The sequence below is a fragment of the Adiantum capillus-veneris genome, chromosome 3 (assembly GCF_014529385.1).
Source record: "Adiantum capillus-veneris isolate H3 chromosome 3, ASM1452938v2, whole genome shotgun sequence".
NCBI lineage: Eukaryota > Viridiplantae > Streptophyta > Polypodiopsida > Polypodiales > Pteridaceae > Adiantum > Adiantum capillus-veneris.
The window spans coordinates 152,711,810-152,723,189 of record NC_140933.1 but is presented as its reverse complement, the minus strand read 5'-3'; the positions used below and the strand labels follow the sequence as shown (position 1 = coordinate 152,723,189).

At 40.3% G+C, this 11,380-nt stretch overlaps 1 pseudogene; it reads right to left on the bottom strand.

Moving 5' to 3' along the window:
- Positions 1-267: 267 nt before the first annotated feature.
- Positions 268-837, bottom strand: LOC147461966 (uncharacterized; annotated as a pseudogene).
- Positions 838-11,380: the final 10,543 nt, after the last annotated feature.

Sequence of the window (11,380 nt, the reverse complement as noted above, 5' to 3'; positions counted from 1 at the left end):
TACAGCACTATGAAAAACTCAATGCTAGAATCTTCGTACGAAGCAAAGTGTAGTTTCTGGTACTTAAACCAAGGTACACAAAATGCATCATAGAGAGAACTATCGCCCAAACATTTCCCAAGGGATTACACCATTGTGCCATTTCACGAAGTAAAGATACTTCCATGAGAGTTTATACAAAATGAACTTATGAAACCAAAATTGAATAAGTATGTCCATTCTCCAAGATAATGAAGTAAACATTAGTAGAATCAGTCTTTGCAACCTCTAAAACATCAGAATCAGACTCTGAAAATCAGGTTTTTGCAATTCAGGCACCAAAACCTGAATATAATGTTGTATCTTCAAACCTCCTTGAACCTGAAAATATGCATATTCAACCTTCAACAACCTATGCATAAAGACATAATGCTCCCAACATCGAAATAAAATATGATCCATAAATATTTGTTCTTAAAAATCAAAAGGCAGATCTGAGATAAAACAACTGCTTCCATTGGAAACAATCATTCCACTCAACAAACTCTATAATTTTATCATGAAAAATATCCAAAATATCATATCCCTTTGATTTCCACGTGACTTTTGCAAAATCAAGGAAAAAACCATCTTTGTCATATCATCAATCTGCAAAATCTAATTTAAACAATATGAAATATGGATCATTGAGTCATCAGCCTCAACATCTAGGATCTGTAAAATCTGATTTGCAACTTCTTCATTGAGAAAATCAGCAATATGCACTTCAGACATAGAAATCTGATCTTGAAAAACTCCAAAAATTTGACTATTTGCAACTTTTGACTTTGAGAACAAGCTAAAACAGTTGAGATACATGTCCATAATCAACTTTAGCCACCAATTTGCAGCAAATAACACTTCCAACAAATCAAATTTCACTTCATAAAATGACCTAGAATTGGTTCAAGATGAAAAAACCTCTTTGCAACCATCAAGCAAAGCTTCTTCATCATCTGCAACATCTCAGAACATTGATACTTTGCTTCAAAATCTGAGTTAGGCTCCAAAAACCCACTTTCATTAGTTTTCTCAAGTTTTGCCTCAGGAAATTCTAATCAACGCCTTGCATTTCAGCATGCTCTTGTTGGCATTCAGGAAAATATGCATGATCTTCCATTTGAGAGAAATAAGCTTCAAAATCAGCGAACATAACTTCATTTGGCTTACTATTTTGACCTTGCATTGCAAAATGAAGGAACCCTGGAGTGTGCTTCATCACATCAAAATTTGAATCAAGTCCTTGCGACATTGTTTTTGAATCATCTCCCACTTTGAAATTGTTCCCTTGAATAGTTGAAAGATGTTTTGAAACAAAGTCAGAGTTTTGCAAAGCCTCTTTGTCTGATATTGAAGCTTGCTCTCTGCAAAAGTCTTGTTGAATGCTGAAATTTGGATCAAGAAGTGTAGATATCTGATTTTGATCCACTCCACCTATTAAAAATTTCCCATTCTGATCTATGGGATCACTTCCACAGTAATTCTCAATCTTCAAAATTGGAGAAAAAACTTGGTCAGGAGCAATGACAAACATAGTAGCATTGATTTCATTTCCTTTGCTTGAAATATGAAGTTGTGGATATTCATTGTGACTTCCTTCATCTGATTTTTGTTGATTTTCAGTCCTATCGTGGTGAGTTGAAGCATGCATTGAGGTTGTGTTTTCATGTTGCCCCAATAGATCAAAAAAACTTGCAAAAATAATGGCTTTTGCAATATCAAAGTGCTCTCTATCTAGGAGTGCTTTGAACTTGAATGTGATTTGATTTACAGGCTGAATTTTCAAAGTTGAGACCATCTAATGCAAAAACAGTGCTTTCACACATGTTTTCATCATCGTTTTGGTTGTTTGAATGTGTATGCTGAAGAATTTTCCCATTTGGTGGAATATCTGATGCCGCTTTAGGGGTATCTATGGATCCTTGGTGGCTCCTTTGCCTCAATCCTCCCACTGGTACTCCCTTTCCTGACTTGTTGACACTCCCATTGGGTAACTCCACTCCTCTTCCTCATCATCACTACTCTCACCAACCTCAAACTCCTCTTCAAATTTCTCTCTGAAATACAAACATGCCTTTTGCAAAAAGTTGATTCCCTTCTTGGTAGAACAAGATTTCAGTCTTCTACCCTTGTATTCATAAATATACTCCAATGCATCTTCAAGTAGATATTCCAAGTCATCTAACTTCTCCTCGGCTACCCAAAACTTCCCCCTTGATGATGCTTTATGACAACGCTTGACAACTTGCAAGACCTTTGTGCACAAATCAGCCATACAAAAATACTTGCAAGCATCTCCCTTAGTACAATCTACACTCAAATAAGGACAATCACCCATGATAGAGTCATGCTTCCCACAAATTTCACAACTCTTTTCTTCTTCTTCTTCTTACCCATTTTCATAATTCAAAAATCACATAACAAGTTAGCCCTCATATTCAGTACACCACACTGAATTGAGACTACATGTAATCCGGAAGTGGAGAGCATAGGATACAGTACCTAGATCCACTCCCATCTTGACATTTAGTTGCTTCATCATGCTATACAACTTCTAAAATTAGAAATTTAGGTAAACTTTGTGAATATTTGAAATAACTCTTACTTGAAATACTCCAAAATCCTCAAGGTTTCGTGCGCTGCTCAGTGGTCTGAAATAAATCTCAGCTTCAGTTGCATCTCTAGGATTTGATTCAGCAACACAAATAGATTTGAATTCATCAACTTCAACTTTTGATTCATCAGAATCAAGTTGAACTTGCAGATTCAGATTTAGCAAATTGGATCCTATGTCTTCTTGCAGCCCTTCACATTGTCCCTATTGCTCCTCTCACGTGGTACGTTGCTTCATCTATCTTTGCTTCCAAGAAACCACATTGTCCACCATCCGCTCTACAATCACAGTCTCTCATGCTTCCCCCTAATCAACATCAAATGGTCTCTCTGAAATGCATCATCTCATAATAGCCAAACAGGCGTAGCACAAAAACAGATGCTTCCACCATCCGCTCTACAATCACAGTCTCTCATGCTTCCCCCCTAATCAACATCAAATGGTCTCTCTGAAGTGCATCATCTCACAATAGTTAAACAGGTGTAGCACAAAAACAGGGGCAGCAGACAAAGAGATGCAGCGGGATCGCCAAATGTGTTGGGGTTCATCAACACATGAATAAAACATGTAATGGTAGGTAATTCACACACTCACATACATCAGAATTGGATTCTATCAGAGCAAGACTACACACAAGAAATTTCAGACAAAGTACAAAACCCTAATGTATTCATGAAGAAGAACACCTTACATCACACACGACTCCCACACACCATTTCTTACATAGAAAAAACTCAAGAAACAAAGTTCAGGAATATCAAAACTCACACAGGCAAATTCAGATTCAACAGAATACAACACAAAAGTAGATCAGATAGAGCAACAAACATATCATTGATTGATTGATTCATCAAGAGAATACACATAACTACATGACCACGAATCCTTTCTACAAGGCGTAGCCTCAACACCTAAAGTATCCAGTATGAAACATTTGTAACTACCCAAAAGAAGTTATTGGTAAAATATCTGACTCAGTAGAAATTAGACTCAGTAGAAATCTGATTCAACACTAAAATTCGACTTCAGACAAATATCAGACTCGGTAGCAGTAATCCAGAATCCGACTCACCAAGATCTAATTGACCAACATCTGACTAACCAACATCCGACTCACCAATAATCTGATTGACCGAATATCAGACTTAGCAATAATCAGAGTCAACAAATAATTAGACTCATCAATATCCCAATCAACAACATTGCTTGATCAAGTGATCATTAGGTTTACAATAATGGCAACACATCTTCTTTTTTTCCCTTATCACGAAAATCTCTAGACAAATTTCTGCCAGTAGAAGCATTAGGAACAGGTGATTTTCCACTTGCAGAAGAAGCATAAGAAGTGGCTGCATTGTTGTTACCACCCTTTCTTTGAGCAGCAATAAAAGCATGTTCGACTGCACGCTTTCTAGTCCTGTTTTTTCTGGAAAGTGACTCTTGCAACAGTAATGTGCATAATGCATCAAACTTGACAACCTCAGGATTTCCTTGGGTCATAAGTCTCCAAGTACTAGCAAAAGTCTGGTAAGAATTTGGTAAGGCATCAAGAATAGTCTGCACAAAGGAATTGTCCAAAATGTCTTCACCTGCAGAAATAAGTTGCTCATTGATATCCTTGACACCAACAAGAAAAGTGTCCATATCATCTTCCTCATGCATAATCTTAGACTCTAGCTCTTGTTGGAATTAGGGTTGTAGAGAAACGCACACAACTTGGAGAAGATGAAGGAAGCTCAAGCCACACAATAGAAAGTGTTCTACTTAGTGTGCAATGGAAAGATAGATAGCCCTAGAGTGATGGGCGTATATACAACGCAGGGGGGGAGAAACCTCTTAAAGAGGGAAAAAATGCCCCGGTGGTCCTAGTGTGTTCACACACATCACTACCACATGTATATGGTAACAAATCCCCCTAGAGTGATGCGGTGAACGATAGTTGGCACATGAGTAAAGGGAAGTGCCATGCCCTGAGGACATGATCAGTCCACAAAGGGGAGCAAGCCCAAAGCTTTGCGGAAAGCTTTGAGCTTCTCACAAGACAATGCCTTTGTGAAAAGATCTGCAAGGTTGTCCTGTGTTGGCACATAAGCCAAGCTGATCTCTCTTGCTGAGAGCCTCTCCCTGACAGTGGTAATGCACCTCAATGTGCTTTGTGCGAGCATGAAAAACTGGGTTCCTCGCAATTGCCAATGCGCTCTGACTGTCAGTGTAGATAGTGTTGGTAGTGTCCTGTCCAACACCCAAATCAGCCATAAGGCGTCTGAGCCATACACACTCAATTGTAGCTGTGAAGACTTCCCTGTACTCAGTCTCACAACTTGAAGTGGCCACAGTAGGTTGCTTCTTGCTCAACCATGATATACATGAACTACCAAGCATGAAACAAAAACCACTTGTGGACACTCTCGTGTCAAAACAGCCAACCCAATCTGAGTCTGAAAAAGCATGTAAGTCTGGTGGCAATGATCCCCCCTTGGGATAAAACAAGCCAAGATGTAAAGTGCCACTAAGGTAGCGGAAAATCTCTTAACAGCCTGCCAATGCTTAGACCCTAGGCTATGCATAAATCTACTGACCTGTGAGACTGTAAATTGAATATCTAGCCTCGTGTTGCATACATAAATGAGGCATCCAACAGCAGTTTGGTAAAGAGTGACATTTGCAGGATCACCAGCATCATGAAGATTCAATTTCAAACCTGTTTCCATGGGAATGGCAATAGGTTTGTAATCCTCAAGTCCAAACTTACATAGCAATGTTTCTATGTAACTTTTCTGACATAAGGCAATACCACCATCACACTGCTTAAACTGTATACCCAAACAATGATGCAAGAGCCCCAAATCTTTCATCTTGAAAGTAGCATTCAAATCAGCCTTAAATTCACCAATATGTCTCTCATTTGGTCTAGTGATCAACAAATCATCTACATAAAGAACCACAATGAGAAGTACATCACCCTCACGCTTTACATACAATATGCTTTCTGTTGGACTGATACAAAAGCCTTGTTTGACCAAATGAGTGTCAGCTTTCTCATACCAAGCACGAGGATATTGCTTCAACCCATACAAAGCCTTGTTACATTTGCACACTTTGTCCTCTTGTCCTTTCTTGACAAAACCGCGTGGCTGCGTTACATAAACTTCGTCAAATATGTCACCATTCAAGAAAGCAGTAACAATATCTGATTGATGTACATCCCAACCAAAATGAGCTACCAATGCACATACAAAATGCACAGTAGTCATACAACAAGTGGGAGCAAAAGTCTCTTCATAATCTATGCCTTTTTGTTGTGCATAACCCTTTGCAACAAGTCGAGCCTTATGGCGATCGATCTCACCATCCGGCTTGCATTTCAACTTGTAAACCCACTTCGTACCAATGGCCTTTTTTCCAGGAGGCAAATCACATAAAGTCCATGTGTCATTCTCTATAAGTGCATCATATTCTGATTGCATGGCAGCCATCCAATTTTCTGAATTCTGTGCTTCATCAAAAGATAGAGGTTCCTCAACATCATGTAAGCTAGACACAGCCAAAGCATAACAATCTGATGCATAAGATGCATGGCGAGAGCCTGAACGAGTACAACTAGACAAAGGTACATCCAATTTATTGTCACGCAAAGTGTGCACCAGCCATTTTGGCATACCTCTAGCCTGCTCATTTTCAGCCCTTTCCTCATCAAGTACATCATGTACATCTGCATCAGTAATAGGCTGATCTATAACATTGTTTGAAACCCTCATAGGCTGTACATTTTCCTCATTGGAATTTACATTCGTATTTCCACCATTGAAAGAGGCAACAAAGTATCATAAATGTCCCATGAGCTTACATTATTGTCTCTAGTACATGACAGCAAGGGCTAAACAGAATCTTCCACAAACACTACATCCCATGAAACCAAAATACGCTTTGTTTGCGGATGATACAGCTTGTAACCTTTTCTTTCAGCACTATAACCAACAAAAATACATTTGACAGCCTTATCATCCAATTTTCTACGTTGTGTTTGTGGCACCAAAGCATATGCCAAACAGCCAAAACACGCATGTGCTCAATAGAAGGCTTTCTATGATTCCATGCTTCATATGGAGTAATAGACTGCAAAGCTTTTGTAGGACACCTGTTAAGTACATAAGTGGCACACATGATGGCCTCAAGCCAAAAAGAATGCAGCAAAGCTTGACTTTTGACCATACATCATGCCATTTTCGTAAGTGACCTGTTTTTCCTCTTAGCAACACCATTTTGCTGAGGTGTATAAGGCATTGTACATTGGTGTTTTATCCCACGACTAGCCAAAAATGCATTAAATTCTTGAAACATATATTCCCCCCTCTATCAGAACGGAGGGTGCCCATAGTACATTTTGATACCTTTTCAGCCATAGCCAGAAATTGTTTGAAGCACATAAAACCTTCGGACTTCTCTTTAAGCGGAAATACCCATGCATGCCTGGAGTAATCATCAATGAAAGTCACGAAGTACAGGTAATTGCCCAAGGACAGAGTTTGCATGGGCCCACAAACATCACTATGCACAAGCTGCAACCTACATGTGGCCCAAACTGAACCATCCTTTGGAAACTTAGAACGCTGCATCTTACCCAAAATACACCTTTCACAAACATGTTTGACAGGTGCTTCAAGAGGCGGTAAAGAAGCAACCATATCAGATTTCTGCAAACGCAGCAAACTAGCAAAATTTAGCTGACCAAAACGTGCATGCCAAAGTTTTGCATCTGAAATAGTCCTTGAATCTACAACTGTATTTGCAAAATTTTGTCGACACTTGTCATACAAAGTGAGCCTATAGAGCCCACTGCACAAAAGCCCCAAAACTGAGATCATGAACTGTACATCTGTCATCCACAAATTTGACTACAAGTACAAGTCTACCAAGTGCTGATACAGACAAGAGATTCTTCTTGATCCCAGGTACATAAAGTGCATCAACAACTGTGAAGGAACTGCCATTTGTAGCAATAAGCACAATCTTTCCAACTCCTTGAACTAGATAAGAGGCATTGTTGGCACAAGTGACTGAATTCCCATGAGGGAGAGACTCGAGAGAGGTGAACAATTCACCATGTGAGGTAATGTGCTTTGTAGCACCACTGTCGAAATACCACACATGTGAATCTGCAGCAAACTGACAAGCATGCATCATTGACAGTAGGATTGTAAGTGCACTCTGGGCTAAAAGCCCATTCTGCATCAACATCAGCAACACAGTCTCCTTTCAAAGAAGACTCAACAATGGCTGCATTTGTAGTGGAACCAGCATTTGCAGTGGAACCACCCTCTTTATTCTTAGCCTCTTTGGCCTTCAACTTAGGACAATGCTTGATCAAGTGATCATTAGCTTTACAATAATGGCAACGCATCTTCTTTTTGCCCTTATCACCACAATTTCCAGAGGAATGGCTGCCAGCAGAAGCATTAGGAACAAAAGTTTTTCCACTTGCAACAGAACCATAAGAAGTGGCTGCATTGTTGTTACCACCCTTTCTTTGAGAAGCAATAAAAGCCTGTTCAACTGCACGCTCCCTAGTCTTGTTTTTTCTAGAAAGTGACTCTTGCAATAGCATTGTGCATAATGCATCAAACTTGACAACTTCAGGATTTCCTTGGGTCATAAGTCTCCAAGTACTAGCAAAAGTCTGGTAAGAATTTGGCAAGGCATCAAGAACAGTCTGCACAAGGGAACTGTCTGAAATGACTTCACCTGCAGAAATAAGATGCTCATTGATATCCTTGACACCAGCAACAAGGAAAGTGTCCATATCATCTTCCTCATGCATAATCTTTGACTCTGTTGAAAGGTCAACCTTTCAACAACGCTTCCACAAAGATTCCATAAAGATCCCTCAAAGATTCTCTAAAGATTCCAAATAAAGATGTCGATGAAGTGATGAAGACGAAGATGGATGTTGTAATGTGAAGATACAAGCTCATGGACATCATCAAATATCCCGTTATTATCATTTTGAGCCATTACGACCACTTTTGTAATGTTTACGGGAACTTCATATTTTAAGTCGGCAATTGTATTTTGGACACAGATGCTTGTTGGATGAACAAAGCCAGCTCACGGTGTTGTAATTAAGCTCTATAGAAGCCTAGGGACAAATAAGGTCATTTTGGTCGGACATTAGGTTTTTTAAGGCTTAGTATATAAGCCAAAACCTAAAGCTTTGTAAAAAATACTTCTAATAAATCTGATCTTCTGTGTCGTTGGGAGACTGCGAGAGAGTGAGTGTGTGTGTGTGTGTGTGTGTGTGTGTGTGTGTGTGTGTGTGTGTGTGTGTGTGTGTGTGTGTGTGTGTGTGTGTGTGTGTGCTACAGGAGCTACGGTGGTCGGAATCGCAAACGGAGAGCAGCAGTGAGTTGCCCATGAGGAGGGCTACGCGTTGATGCTTACATCACACGCATTCATCTGTGTTTTGGCAAATTCACCCGCGAGCTACTTTTGGAGTTTCGGTGAGTAACTGTTGTCCGTTTTTGCATTTTAGCATATCCACACGATCAGAGCGAGTAGAGCTACACATTAGGCACTTTAGTTTTCGGAAACGTCGACCTGTAAAAACCGGTCAGACATCCTACACGTTTTCTGCACGGAGGGTATTGAGTAGGTTTTTTTGGTCACGGACCTTAGGGAGAGTGGCCTATTGGTGTTGATAGGATATCCCTCAAGTTTCGTAACGTTTCGAGAACGTCTAATGGGCTTTTGGCTTGCGGTAGCATCATAGGAGACTCTCACATTCACAGAACCGATGGCATGTAGAGTTGATATCTCTGTAGGAAGTAGTCATTAGTCGGTCGAGTAGAGGTTGACACCCTTTGCTTGCTTCCACGCGCCTGCGGGTCGAGCTTCGTCCTCAGTTGACATTATATGTTAGGTGAGTTCTCGCTATGCTGACGTCCGTCGCGGCATACCCGTCCAACATTGGCGTCGCTGCCGGGGACGAGGGCCCTAAGTATGTGACCGAGACTAGTCCTTGAGGATAGAGGTCCCTCTGGCTTGCCAGATTATATTCATTCTTTTAGATAGGATCGGAGAGTTGTGGACTCTTTTGGTCTTAGAGGGAGTCTAGGGAGCGTGTGTCTGGCCTAGATCCTTCGTCTTAGGTAGTATTAGGTAGTAGTTGGTTGTGGTGTAGAGAGTAGGAGTTGGAGTGGTAGATGTGGTGGTAGGTTGACTTGAGAGTCTGTGTGAGGCTAGGAAGCAACCAAGGCATCAAAATCACCATCTCACATGATGAGTAGGAGTAGGGTAAGTAGGATATCTTGATTGTTGATCTAGAGTACTTTATGCATGTCTTATTTTCTGTTAGGCTCATCAGAGAAGTGGGAAACGCTAAGTAGGAAACACGGTAAATTGTGTTTGGAAGCTGATTTGAACTCTAAAAATTTTATGTGATTATTGCTGAGAGCTCTACAGAGCATAGGGAGTACTACTGCCAGAAAAAAATCTGCATTTTAAAATAGTAGACATCCTACGCGTAGGATGTCTCTAGGGCACTTTTGGCAGGGAATTTGGAAAACTGAGGTTACCAGTGTGTTCAGAAGGGGGGGGTTACCCTAAGTATACATTGAAACTAAAGTTTTGACCAACTCTTGACACCCAAAAGACCAAAGACAAAGTGTCAAAAACGCGAAAACAAGAAACTTAAGATTCTGAGCACAATTTTGCATAAAACTGGTAGGAATGCTTGAAAAGTAGTGCTCAAGACTTGGGGATGCCTGTGGATGAATTTTGCCACAAATTTCATCAGTAGACATCCTACGCGCGTAGGATGTCTAGAGAGTGATTCTGGAAGCAAAAATCAAGTTTTGGCATCATACCCATATTCTGCATGTTGTGTTGGACACACACCAAAGCTCATGTCATTTGGACATATAGACTGAGAGTTAAGGGGATGTTACTCTTTCAGAGAAATATTTTCCCAAAAGTGGTGATTCTGAGCAATTTTGACATCCAAAATTTGTTGTGATCACATAATCTTGTTATATGCATCAAGAAGCACCTTGGGTAGAAACAGAAGTCCATTCTGAGAAAAAAAGACATCCTACGTGTAGGATGTCTACAGGGTGATCTGGTGGAAATTTTGAAATTCTGAGTTGACCATTGTGTTCAGAAGGTAGGTTTTACCCTATTTTCACCTGGAAGGGGGAACTTGACCATATCTTGATAGGATAAGGCCAGATAGACTGAAATTGCCAGACATCCTACCCAAATTGTGCCAAGGCATTATTCCAAGACCAAAACCATAGGATGGCTGCAGGAGCATGATCTGCATGATATATTGAGTGAGTGAGAGAGTTTTCATCTCATTTGGGGGAGAAACGGGGGTCCTAAGCAGACTTTAGCACTTTTGACTGAAAAAGACTAGAACAACTAAAATTAGGGTGAAATCCAAATCAAACTCTAAGCATACCACTGTGTTGCTGACATTAAGGGGAAGCTTTGAGTCAAGTCTGGGATCAAACAGGTCAAAAAGACATCCTACGCGTAGGATGTCATATGTGTGATTTTGCACTCCAAACTTAATTTTGAGCATACCACAGTGATCATCACCTTAAGGAGAGTCTGTGGTTCAAATTTGGGGCAAATCTGAGCAGTTAGACATCCTACGCGTAGGATGTCTAAGGCATGATTTAGAGGCCAAATTCAAACTGTGGACATAGCAGGGTGTTGTATAGCCTTAGGCAAGCCTCCTAGTCAAATTTG